Source organism: Aegilops tauschii, chromosome 7 (assembly GCF_002575655.3).
Source record: "Aegilops tauschii subsp. strangulata cultivar AL8/78 chromosome 7, Aet v6.0, whole genome shotgun sequence".
In the NCBI taxonomy this organism is placed as follows: domain Eukaryota; kingdom Viridiplantae; phylum Streptophyta; class Magnoliopsida; order Poales; family Poaceae; genus Aegilops; species Aegilops tauschii.
In genome coordinates this window covers 108960113-108972788 of record NC_053041.3, presented here as the reverse complement: position 1 = coordinate 108972788, position 12676 = coordinate 108960113, and positions in this window count along the sequence as shown.

Here is a 12676-nt window from a genome sequence, read left to right as displayed (position 1 = left end):
GGAGGGATGGACTGGAGCGCTTGTCGCTCACACGACATCGGTTGTGGGCTGCTGGTTCGTGTTAATGTTGATGACGTGTGGGCCAATATGCATCACGGGCCCGGCGTTTCAGTCACTGTGTGCGTGTGTGCGAGTGTTAGGCTGGAAAAGAGAGGTGGGATGCAGCAATCGTGGGACGTGGGGTGGAAAGCCAGGACCAATCCTGAGACGAGAGCCAGACCAATCCTCTTCCCGAAATCCAGCGCACTGCCAATCCTCTCCGTCCTCGAGCCCTTCTTCTTCTCTCTCCACGCCGTCTCGTCTCCCCTGCTCTCGCACCGCCGCCTTCTCTCCCCGGCGCTCGAGGTGCAGTCGCGGGGCGCCACTACGTTCTCGATCCAGCCGGGTCGGGCGCCGGTCGCCGGCATCACGCGCCACGCGCCGCCGCGTGCCGTGATTCTGGATCTGGCCGCCGATGAAAAGTGGTGGTGGGGGAAGAGGGCGCCCTTGTCCTCGGTGTCCGGGCTGCCATGGCGGACGCCAGAGCCCTTGGCTGGCCTTGAGATCGTCCGTCATCGGCATCCTCGTCATCCATCCAAGCGCCAAGTCCTCGACGCATCTGCAGCCACTGGATCTGCACCGTTCGGTCCCCGCCTACGTCCACTCCCCCCTCCTATTCACTACTAGAAAAAGGCTTACTAGTGGCGCACCAGTTTTGCCTACTAATGGCGCACCACTGGTGCGCCACTAGCATCACGCCACTAGTATTTTTTACTAATGGCGCACCAATGGTGCGCCATTAGTATCTGGTATACTAATGGCGCACCAGTGGTGTGCCATTAGTATATGCCATGGTGCGCCATTAGTATAGGCCACTGGTGCGCCATTAGTATAGGCCACGGTGCGCCATTAGTATTTTTGAATTTTGAAGGCGGGAAAATAGTAGTGGCGCACCATCTAACCCCCACCGTGCGCCATTGCTATTTTTGAATTTTGAATTTTGAATTTGGATCTGGATCGCGATTTTTTTGCCCATTTTTTGCTCGTTTTTTTTTGCTCATTTTTTTGCACGATATTATTTCAAATTTTGTTCCTGTTTTTGGATCTTGTACATTCTTTTGCCGTGTTCTTTTGCCGGAGAGGAGTTCGCCGGAGAGGAGGAGGAGGAGGTCGCCGAAGAGGTGCTCGCCTACATCGCCGGAGAGGAGGAGGAGGTCGCCGGAGAGGAGTTCACCGGAGCATCGGAGAGGAGGAAGGAGAAACCATGAGGGGATGGGAGGAGAGGAGGGAGGAGGAGCTCACCGGAGAGGAGGGAGGAGGAGCTCACCGGAGAGGAGGGAGGAGGAGCTCACCGGAGAGGAGGGAGGAGGAGCTCACCGGAGAGGAGGGAGGAGGAGATGAAGTGGAGGAGAGGTGGAGTGGAGGAGAAGAATGAAGAGGTAAGGAGGAGAGGACACGCCCAGCCATATATACGGCATAGTAATGGCGCACCGTGGGCAGGTGCACCATTACTATTTTTTTTATTTTTTTATTTATTTTGAATTTTGAAGGCGGGAAGATACTAATGGCGCACCATGGGCAGGTGCGCCATTAGTAACTTTTTTTATTTTTTTGATTTATTTTGAATTTTGAAGGCGGGAAGATAGTAATGGCGCACCATGGGCAGGTGCGCCATTAGTAACTTTTTTTATTTTTTTAATTTATTTTGAATTTTGAAGGCGGGAAGATAGTAATGGCGCACCATGGGCAGGTGCACCATTAGTAAGTTTGATTTTTTTTGAATTTTTTTGCCTTTCCAGATCTTAAAAGCCCCGTATATTTTTTCTGTTAGGTTTTTGAGGATTTTGAAAATGTTTAACGGGATTCCCCCTGTTAAATTCGGATGTAACTTTTCGAGTAGATGATTTTTCATATAAAAAACTTTTTCATCCGAGTTCGTATGCAAAAGTTATGCCCATTTTAAGAAATTCCAGAGAGATTTTGCAAATAAAGTCGAAATTCATATTTGTTAATTTTCTCAACAACTGACCACATATCACATGGGAAACTTGTTTTATTTTATTTTTTTGACATTTCCATCATTTTATTTTATTTTTTTAAAACTGAAAAGGCGGTCCAGGGGGGGTGTGTGTGCATTCGGTGGAATGGGCCAAGTTACTAATGGCGCACCGTGGGGGTCAACTACTAATGGCGCACCACACAACCGTGCGCCATTATTAGTTTTTTTTAAAAAAAAATTAAAACAAAAGTTGTAACAAAATTACTAATGGCGCACCTGTGAGCGGTGCGCCAAGTAGTAATGGCGCACCGTGGGAGTGGTGCGCCATTAGTAGTTTCAAAAATAAAAATAAAAAAAATTGAAAAAAAATTGAAACATAATTACTAATGGCGCACCGTGGGATGGTGCGCCATTACTAGTTGAACTACTAATGGCGCACCATGCCACGGTGCGACATTAGTAGTTTTGAAAAAATTAAAAAAAAATTACTAATGGCGCACCGTGGATGTGGTGCGCCATTAGTATTTTCACACTAATGGCGCACCAACACATGGTGCGCCATTAGTATTTAGTAATGGCGCACCACATGTACAGTGCGCCATTAGTGTTCATATTGGCTATAGCTATTTTTGTAGTAGTGTATTGCTTTATTCCCACCGGCAGGGTGGGAGGAGCGTGGGCCCCGAAGACCGCGATCCTAGCTCATCTGGCAGTGGGGGTGTTCTTGGCGCACCGTGGGTCGAGCTCGCTGCTGAGGCGGCGGCCGACGCGCCGATGCAGACATGGCCGCTGGTGTTCGACCAGTTCATCGAGGAGAGGCTGGTCACAGACGTTCTCAAGATCGGCGAGAAGGTGTGGGGCGGGGCGCGGAGCACGAAGGAGGAGAAGGAGATGGTGTCGACGAGGCGGTGGCATGGGCGGTGACGAGGTTCTTGGAACCAGGCGGAACGGGGGAGACGGCGAGGGGCCGAGCGCAGGAGCTCCCAGTGAAGGCTCGCGCGGCCGTGTTGGAAGGCGGGTCGTCGTCCTGTGATCTGCGCAGGCTTATCGACGACCTGATGGAAACATGGGAGGCCGTCGCCGGCGGCGACACTACTACGTCACGCGCTGCTGAGATATAGCGCCATTGTTGTATTTCCCTGTTCTTCAATCTGTTTGTAAACATGTAACACCGGCCGCTTAATCTGTTATGTATTTCCCTTTGCCTACTATCCCTATGGTGTTCATCATCTCAGGGATTTGCTGGCACTGGATCCAGCGGGAGGAGATCCCTGAGGCATTTGATTCTTGTGGGATTCCCACACATCTTGCAGGATCAACAGGTTATCGGCACCTTCTCACACTAGTAGGAAAAGGGGCTTTTACCCCGGCTCATAAGGGCTTTTAGTCCCGGTTCTTACACGAACCGGGACTAAAGGTCGTCCACGTGGCCGGTGCGGGGAGCCCAGGCAGGAGGGCCTTTGGTCCCGGTTGGTGCCACCAACCGGGACCAATAGACAGGGCCTTTTGTCCCGGTTGGTGTCACCAACCGGAACCAATAGGCATTCACGCGTCAGCAGCTGGCAGGAGCTGAGGTTTTGTTTTTTTTTTGAAAGGGGGTGGTTTAGGGGTTTTGGGGGGTTAATTTAGGTGTTTCACATATTGTGTTAGCTAGCTAATTAATAAAGAGAAGTGTCCTCTCTTATCTCCGTGCTTGGTCGACGCTACGTACTATATACGTATGGAGATGAGTAGACACGCTAGCTAGTAATCAAATGAAGGAAACAGAGGATCGTCATGAACATATGCATACAGAGAGAAGTGATATCGACCACCTCTCCTTCTCCGAGATATTGGTCGAAAAACAAATTCTCGTATATCTATCCGACACTACCGGCTACATATATACAATAATTATCTCTTACAATATATACAATCTCCTAATTAAATTGTAGGAACACAGGGTCCACATAGTATTCTCCGTTTTCAGCGATCACGTGGTCAAGGAAGAATGCCGCCAATTCCTCTTGAATTCCTCGCATACGATCTTCTGCTAGGAGTTCATCCCGCTTCCGAAACATCTAATTTGAAAAAGGGGGTCAATACATATATATATGAATAAATGAAACTCAACACAAATGATGGTAATAAAATAAAATTGTGAATATTATTGTTTACGCACTTCATATTGTTCTTCAGTGTAGCCCCGCTCACAGGTCGTGTACCGGATGGACTCGCAAACGTAGTATCCACAGTAATTATTCCCGGGTTCCTGCCACAACCACTTTACAATAAATAGAGGTCAATCAAACTGATAAGCAAGCATGCTAAATGGTATTGATGAAACTAGCGCTTGAATCACTAGGAGATGCGCGGAACATGTTACTATAGTACTTACTTTCGGGTGATTAAATTGCAGCTTCTTCAGCAGTCCCGGAGCTTTTGAGGTGAATTTTCTCCAAACCCTGCCAGACAAAGAAAACAATTACTTGATATCAGGAAATGAACAAAGTTGTTGATATGGTGGATAATGATCGATTTAACTTACTTCTCGAGCATTTGAGTCATGTTCGCATAGTCCTGGGGATCTTTTCGTCTCGAGTCTAAGACGGTTACTACTCCCTGCTCAAGCTTAATCTCTAGGAGAATATAGTGGAAACTGCGCATGCATGCATAAGTCATCAATTACATTACCATAACCTGAACTAATAAGGGAAACCGAATATGCACAAGACAGTAACACTCACTTGAAGTTGTAAGGAAAGAGTATTATATCTTTGTTTTAATTTAATACCAACGATTGTAGCAAGTTGGCCTCGGCTTCTTTGGGATGTTTTTCAACCGTATATGCATCTATGAGATTTGTGTTAATGAACCCAATATCACCGATTTGTCTTTTCTTCAATTCGGCGATCTTCAATCTGCATAATATAGTGAGGATAAGTATAAATACATGCAATGAAAGAGCTGACCTATATAGAGAGACTTAATGACAGAAGTAGTACTACTTACAGACAATAGCAAGTGATCGTTGTTTTATCGAGGGCCTTTTGATTGTAAAACTGGAAGAAATCCTCAAATGGAACACTCAGCAGATCAATTCCAACGAGGTCATGCTCCGGTTTAACTCTCAGCGTCAAAGTATCCATCCCATCAGACTCTCTACAGGTTTTCATGTACCAATCATGTAGTCTTCGCATCATCGTGCTTAGAGATCTTTCATCTTTGACGAGAGGCTTCCTGTAATGGTATTTGTGTTCGTCCACCTCCATGATTTCATAATGTACATCGTCGGGCAGGTAATCTCCAAGATTGCTATAACCGGGCACCATACTCGGATCATTAGCGACGATGTCTTTTGACACCTTGAGCGGGGGGCACGATTGGTTCGCTTGTTCGCCGAGCTGGGCAGTTTTTTTCCCAGCTCGTCGTTCTTTCATCCTTTTATCACTGACAGTACTTCCCGACCGCTCCGCTTCGGCATATGTCTTTGCAAGAACGCGCTCATAGTTGCCTCTCGGCGGAGACTTTGGTGGTTTTCTCAGGGCAGCCAGAGTGCGCTTTGCTTTCACCGGATCTACCTTCTCCTCCGGAGGTGGATGTTTCTTTGCTTTCACCCCTTCAAAGAAGTTCTTCACTTCGGCTCGCACGATCTTCGCGTTCTCCTCCTCGGTCCTCTCGTATGGTAACTTCTCTGGAATCTTCAGAGAAGGACCGAATCTGTATTGCCTCCCGCCTTTGGCAGCTGTACTGCTAGACGCCGGCAGAGCAGACGGAGTGGTTGCGGCTGTCTTCTTTCCTTGCTTACGAGGCGGAGGAGAAGGACTACGACGCGCCGGAGCAGCCGCAGCGGCGGCGGGTCTCTTCCGCCCTTGCTGACGAGGCGGAGAAGGAGGAGGCTGGCTGCTCTGGCGCCCCGGCGCTGGCGGAGAAGGAGGCGGAGTGCCGCCACGCGCCGGAGAAGGAGGCTGAGTGCCCTGATCACTCGCCGGAGGAGGAGGCGGAGGAGGAGGCGGAGTGCCCTTACTCGCCGGAGCCGTCCAGTTCGAAAGCTTGATGAGCTCCTTCCGCCATAGGCATGGAGTCTTCAGAGCTAAACCCAGCCGAGTCTCCCCTTCACCGGTAGGGTGGTCAAGCTGGAGGTCCTCAAATCCCTCCATTATTTCATCCACCATCACCCTAGCATATCCTTCTGGAATCGGCCGGCAGTGGTAGGTTGCGCCGGGTTCAGGAGGTAAAACAGAGCCAACAGCCGCCTTGACTTTGAAGTTCTGCCATTCCGCCATAAGGTGGCAATGTTGAGACTCCGTGATAGCATCCACGGGGTAGCTAGCAAGAGCCGCATGCTCCAGCTGAAGCTGCTCGGTGGAAGCCACGCTGCTTCTCCGCTGAGATGGCGGTGTAGCTTCGGGGGCAGTTTCGGCATCTCGATTGCCGTCTCGTTCCTCTAGCGCTTGAACCCTTTCGTGCAGCTTCTGAATTTGGATCTGCTCCACTTTTTTCCTCCTCTCCTGGGTTTTGTAACCGCCCGCGTCCGGAAAACCAGCCTTCCACGGAACGGAGCCTGGCGTGCCTCGTGTCCGTCCAGGGTGCTCAGGATTCCCGAGGGCCATTGTGAGCTCGTCGTTCTCTCTGTTTGGAACGAACGTCCCTTGCTGCGCTGCATCGATATAGTGCTTAAGCTTCTTGACGGGTATTGCAAGTTGCTCATCCGTCCAACGACACCTCCCTGATACAGGGTCCAAGGTTCCGCCAGCCCCGAAGAACCAAGTCCGGCAACGGTCTGGCCAGTTCATTGTCTCTGGTTCGATCCCTTTATCAAGCAGATCCCTCTCAGACTTGGCCCACTTAGGCCGGGCTTTGAGGTAGCCACCTGACCCCGTGCGATGGTGAAGCTTCTTCTTCGCAGCATTCTTCTTGTTTGTCGCTGACATCTTCTTACTCTTTTCCGATGTCTTGTGGGCCACAAATGCGGGCCAGTGATCTCTGATCTTCTCATACCGGCCGATGAATTCTGGTGTCTCTTCTTTGTCGACAAACATTTTCATCTCATTCTTCCACCTCCTGAATAGGTCTGCCATCTTCTTAAGAGCATGAGACTTGATTAATTGCTCTATAACTGGCTTCTCCGGATCCTCCTCTGGAGGTAGGGTGAAATTTGCCTTCAGCTCAGTCCAAAGATCATCTTTCTGCATATCATTGACATAAGACACCTCAGGGTCTTCCTTCTTAGGCTTATACCATTGGTGGATGCTGATCGGGATCTTGTCCCTAACTAGAACCCCGCACTGAGCAGCAAAAGCATCCTTTGTCCGGAGGGGTTCAATCGGTTGGCCGTCACGCGCGATTGCTGTGATCTCAAACCTTTCATCCGAGCGCAACTTTCTCTTCGGGCCTCGTCTCTTTACCGAAGTTGTGCTCGATCCGGAGGGCTAGAAAAAAGAAGAAAGACGAGTGTTAATTAATATGTGTACATACCAAAACAATGAATGCATCAATTAGCTAGTCAGAACAGGCTTAACTAATATATTTACCTGGCCGGACTCTGTTCGGTCATCGGAGCCGTCACCATGGGCTCCTTCTTGCACCAGCATTGGGTCACCGGAGCCATCATAATCATGTCTTTCCTCCTCCACTCTTCGATCATCGTAGCCTGCTTCTTCACCCTGTTCTTCCAGACCATCATTGTCGTTAAGATACGACAAGATATCACCTCCGGCTAAGATTATGTCCCCCAACACCTCTTCTGCTTGCTCATCTAGTCCGTGCTCCATTGTTTCTGCAAATATTACAACATGGCAATTATTACACAAACATGACAGCAGGTGGATATATTAGTGCAAACGTAGACCTAGCTTATTCCGGGTTTGGGGTGGCCTAGGCAACGCTTCAAGGGTAGGGGCGCGGCGGGAGGGGGTAGGAGACCGACATCGTTTTTTTCTAGGGTTTGGGTGTCCTCGAGAGTTTTGGTCGAGCGAGAGGGCCGGGGGGTGCTCCCGTGGTATAAGTTATCACGGTCGAGAGGGGGTATACATATTGACCGTCCATCATGTCGAAGTTATCTGGGAGGGAGTTATATATATCGACAACGACGACATACATACACGGGAAAATAATGTTATCGGGGAGGGGGTATATCGACCCCTATTCTATTTTTTCTTCTTCTCCTCTATTCCTTTCTTCTTCTCCTCTTCTTTTTCTTCTTTTTTCCTCTTCTTATTTATTTCTCCTCTTCTTCCTCTCCTCTTCTTTCTTTCCTCTTCTTATTTTCTTCTTTCCTATCCTTCTTTTTCTTCTTCTTCCCTTCCTAGCTAGATATATAAAACTTTTCTAAAATTGTAACTTTTGCATATATAAAACTTTTGCATGGATCATCATTTCTCATATATATCGAATATATATCCATTGTCATATATAAAAACTTTCTATATATGAACAAAAAACTTTCTATGAACAAACAAACATTTTTGTCATATATATTCATACATTTTGAACATCTACATACATACAAAAAAAATTGTTCACATATACATTATAGCCACATACACATATACATCACATATGAACAAAAAAATTAAACTAATAAAAATAAAAAAACATATAGCCACATATGAACAAAAACATATAGCCACATACATACACATATACATTATATATATATATGATCAAAAAACAATTAAACTAATAAAAAAACAGAGCCGGGGCGGCGGCTCTCACAGCGGGGGCGGCTAGGACGATGGCGACGGCGGGGGCGGCGAGGGCGCCGGCGCGCGGGGGCGGGACGGGGCGGGGGCGGCGAGGGCGCCGGCGAGCACGCGCGGGCCGGGCAGGGGGCTCGGGGCGCCGAGGCAGCGCGCGCGAGCAGGGGAGCACGAGGCGGGGCGGCGCGTGGGGGCAGGGCGACGGCGACGAGCACCGGGCGGCGACCCGTCGAGGCAAGGGCGCGGGGCGACGGCGACGAGGAGCGGGCGGCGACGGCGAGCACGGGCAGCCTGGCTGCGTCGGGGGCAACTGGCGAGGGATCTGAAAATTTCCCAAGTGTTGGCTTATATAGGCACACCTTTGGTCCCGGTTGGTGGCACCAACCGGGACCAATGCCACCCTTTAGTCCCGGTTGGTGCCACCAACCGGGACCAAAGGTCCCTTTTCAGCAGCGCAAAGGGCGGGAAGCGGCGGCCTTTGGTCTCGGTTGGTGGCACCAACCGGGACTAAAGGGGGGCATAGGTCCCGGTTGGTGCCACCAACCGGGACCAAAGGCCTTGCGCTGCCCGCGGCCAAAAGTTTAGTCCCACCTCGCTAGTTGAGAGGGGCTCAGAGTGGTTTATAAGCCCCACTGCGGCTGCCCTCTCGAGCTCCTCTCAAATGCAGGCTTACGGGCCTAATGTCACACTGTGCTGTCTGTGGGCCTATTGGGCCTTCTGCGGGCCTGAATCCTGGCCAGGTTGGGTTTCTAGTCGTATTCAGGCCGTGGCGGCCCAATAGGTGGCAGTTTTTTAAAAAAAAATTCCAGTTTTTGGTTCTGTTTTTTGCATTATTTATTTTTCTTTTGTTTTTTGCTTTATTTTTTAATTCTTTTTGCTTTTAGGTCAGCAAAATTATAAACTGTCTGTTAGTGCCATTAGTTTTAGAAAAAATATACACTTTCTATTAGTGCCATTAGTTCTTTATGAAAATTCTTTTTGCTGTATTTAGTTTTTTTGTTTTCTTTTTTGCTATATTTATTTTGTTTTGTTTCTACTTACAACAAAAAATTTATTTATTTTATTTTATTTTGTTTCTAATTACTTATTTATTTTACTTTATGATAATTCTTTAGGACTCCCATGAACCTCTCAAAGGGGAACATATTGTGTAGAAATACGGGCCCCAGAATGACAATCTCGTCGACTAGATGAACTAGGACGTGCGTCATGATATTGAAGAAGGATGGTGGGAACACCAGCTCGAAACTGACAAGACATTGCGCCACATCACTCCTTAGCCTTGGTATGATTTCTGGATCGATCACCTTCTGAGAGATTGCATTGAGGAATGCACATAGCTTCACAATGGCTAATCGGACGTTTTCCGGTAGAAGCCCCCTCAATGCAACCGGAAGCAGTTGCGTCATAATCACGTGGCAGTCATGAGACTTTAGGTTCTGGAACTTTTTCTCTGGCATATTTATTATTCCCTTTATATTCGACGAGAAGCCAGTCGGGACCTTCATACTGAGCAGGCATTCAAAGAAGATTTCTTTCTCTTCTTTCGTAAGAGCATAGCTGGCAGGACCTTCATACTGCTTCGGAGGCATGCCGTCTTTTTCGTGCAAACGTTGCAGGTCCTCCCGTGCCTCAGGTGTATCTTTTGTCTTCCCATACACGCCCAAGAAGCCTAGCAGGTTCACGCAAAGGTTCTTCATCACGTGCATCACGTCGATTGAAGAGCGGACCTCTAGCTCTTTCCAATAGGGTAGGTCCCAAAATATAGATTTCTTCTTCCACATGGGTGCGTGTCCCTCAGCGTCATTCAGAACAGCTAGTCCGCCGGGACCCTTTCCAAAGATTACGTGTAAATCATTGACCATAGCAAGTACGTGATCACCGGTACGCATGGCGGGCTTCTTCCGGTGATCTGCCTCGCCTTTGAAATGCTTGCCTTTCTTTCGACATTGATGGTTGGTCGGAAGAAATCGACGATGGCCCAGGTACACATTCTTCCTGCTTTTGTCCAGGTATATACTTTCAGTGTCATCTAAACAGTGCGTGCATGCGTGGTATCCCTTGTTTGTCTGTCCTGAAAGGTTACTGAGAGCGGGCCAATCGTTGATGGTTACAAACAGCAACGCGTGCAGGTTAAATTCCTCCTGTTTGTGCTCATCCCACGTACGTACACCGTTTCCATTCCACAGCTGTAAAAGTTCTTCAACTAATGGCCTTAGGTACACATCAATGTCGTTGCCGGGTTGCTTAGGGCCTTGGATGAGAACTGGCATCATAATGAACTTCCGTTCATGCACATCCAAGGAGGAAGGTTATACATACATAGAGTCACGGGCCAGGTGCTGTGATTGCTGCTCTGCTCCCCGAAAGGATTAATGCCATCCGCGCTTACACCAAACCATACGTTCCTTGGGTCAGCTGCAAACTCAACCCAGTACTTTCTCTCGATTTTTCTCCACTGCGACCCGTCAGCGGGTGCTCTCAACTTCCCGTCTTTCTTACGGTCCTCACTGTGCCATCGCATCAACTTGGCATGCTCTTCGTTTCTGAATAGACGTTTCAACCGTGGTATTATAGGAGCATACCACATCACCTTCGCAGGAACCCTCTTCCTGGGGGGCTCGCCGTCAACATCACCAGGGTCATCTCGTCTGATCTTATACCGCAATGCACCGCATACCCGGCATGCGTTCAGATCCTTGTACGCACCGCGGTAGAGGATGCAGTCATTAGGGCATGCATGTATCTTCTGCACCTCCAATCCTAGAGGGCATACGACCTTCTTTGCTGCGTATGTACTGTCGGGCAATTCGTTATACTTTGGAAGCTTCTTCTTCAATATTTTCAATAGCTTCTCAAATCCTTTGTTAGGCACAGCATTCTCTGCCTTCCACTGCAGCAATTCCAGTACGGTACCGAGCTTTGTGTTGCCATCTTCGCAATTGGGGTACAACCCTTTTTTGTGATCCTCTAACATGCGATCGAACTTCAGCTTCTCCTTTTGACTTTCGCATTGCGTCCTTGCATCGACTATGACCCGGCGGAGATCATCATCATCGGGCACTGGTTCCTCCTGATCTTCAGCAGCTTCCCCCTTGCAGCATCATTGGGCACATCGTCTGGTTCCTCTTGATCTTCAGCAGCTTCCCCCGTTGCAGCATCACCGTATTTAGGGGGCACATAGTTGTCATCGTCCTCTTCTTCTTCGCCGTCTTTCATCATAACCCCTATTTCTCCATGCCTCATCCAAACATTATAGTGTGGCATGAAACCCTTGTAAAGTAGGTGGGTGTGAAGGATTTTCCGGTCAGAGTAAGACTTCGTATTCCCACATATAGGGCATGGACAACACATAAAACCATTCTGCTTGTTTGCCTCAGCCACTTCGAGAAATTCATGCACGCCCTTAATGTACTCGAAGGTGTGTCTGTCACCGTACATCCATTGCCGGTTCATCTGTGTGCATTATATATAATTAAGTGTGTCAAAAACCATTACAGAACATCATGAATAGATAATTAAGTGACCAAATTAATAGAAGTTCATCATCACATTAGAACCAAAGTACATACATAGTTCTCATCTAACAACATATATATAGCTCTCCAGAGCATCTAATTAATTAAACCATACATTGAAACTATGTAAAACATTTCAATGCGAAAACAAATGCGATCATAATCGCAACCAAGGTAACAATTGATCCAACGGCATAATGATACCAAGCCTCGGTATGAACGGCATATTTTCTAATCTTTCTAATCTTCAAGCGCATTGCATCCATCTTGATCTTGTGATCATCGACGACATCCGCAACATGCAACTCCAATATCATCTTCTCCTCCTCAATTTTTTTATTTTTTCCTTCAAGTAATTGTTTTCTTCTTCAACTAAATTTAACCTCTCGACAATAGGGTCGGTTAGAATTTCCGGTTCAACCACCTCCTAGATAAATAAAATCTATGTCACGTTGGTCGGTATATTTGTCATAAACAATAAATGAACCAAATAGTTATAA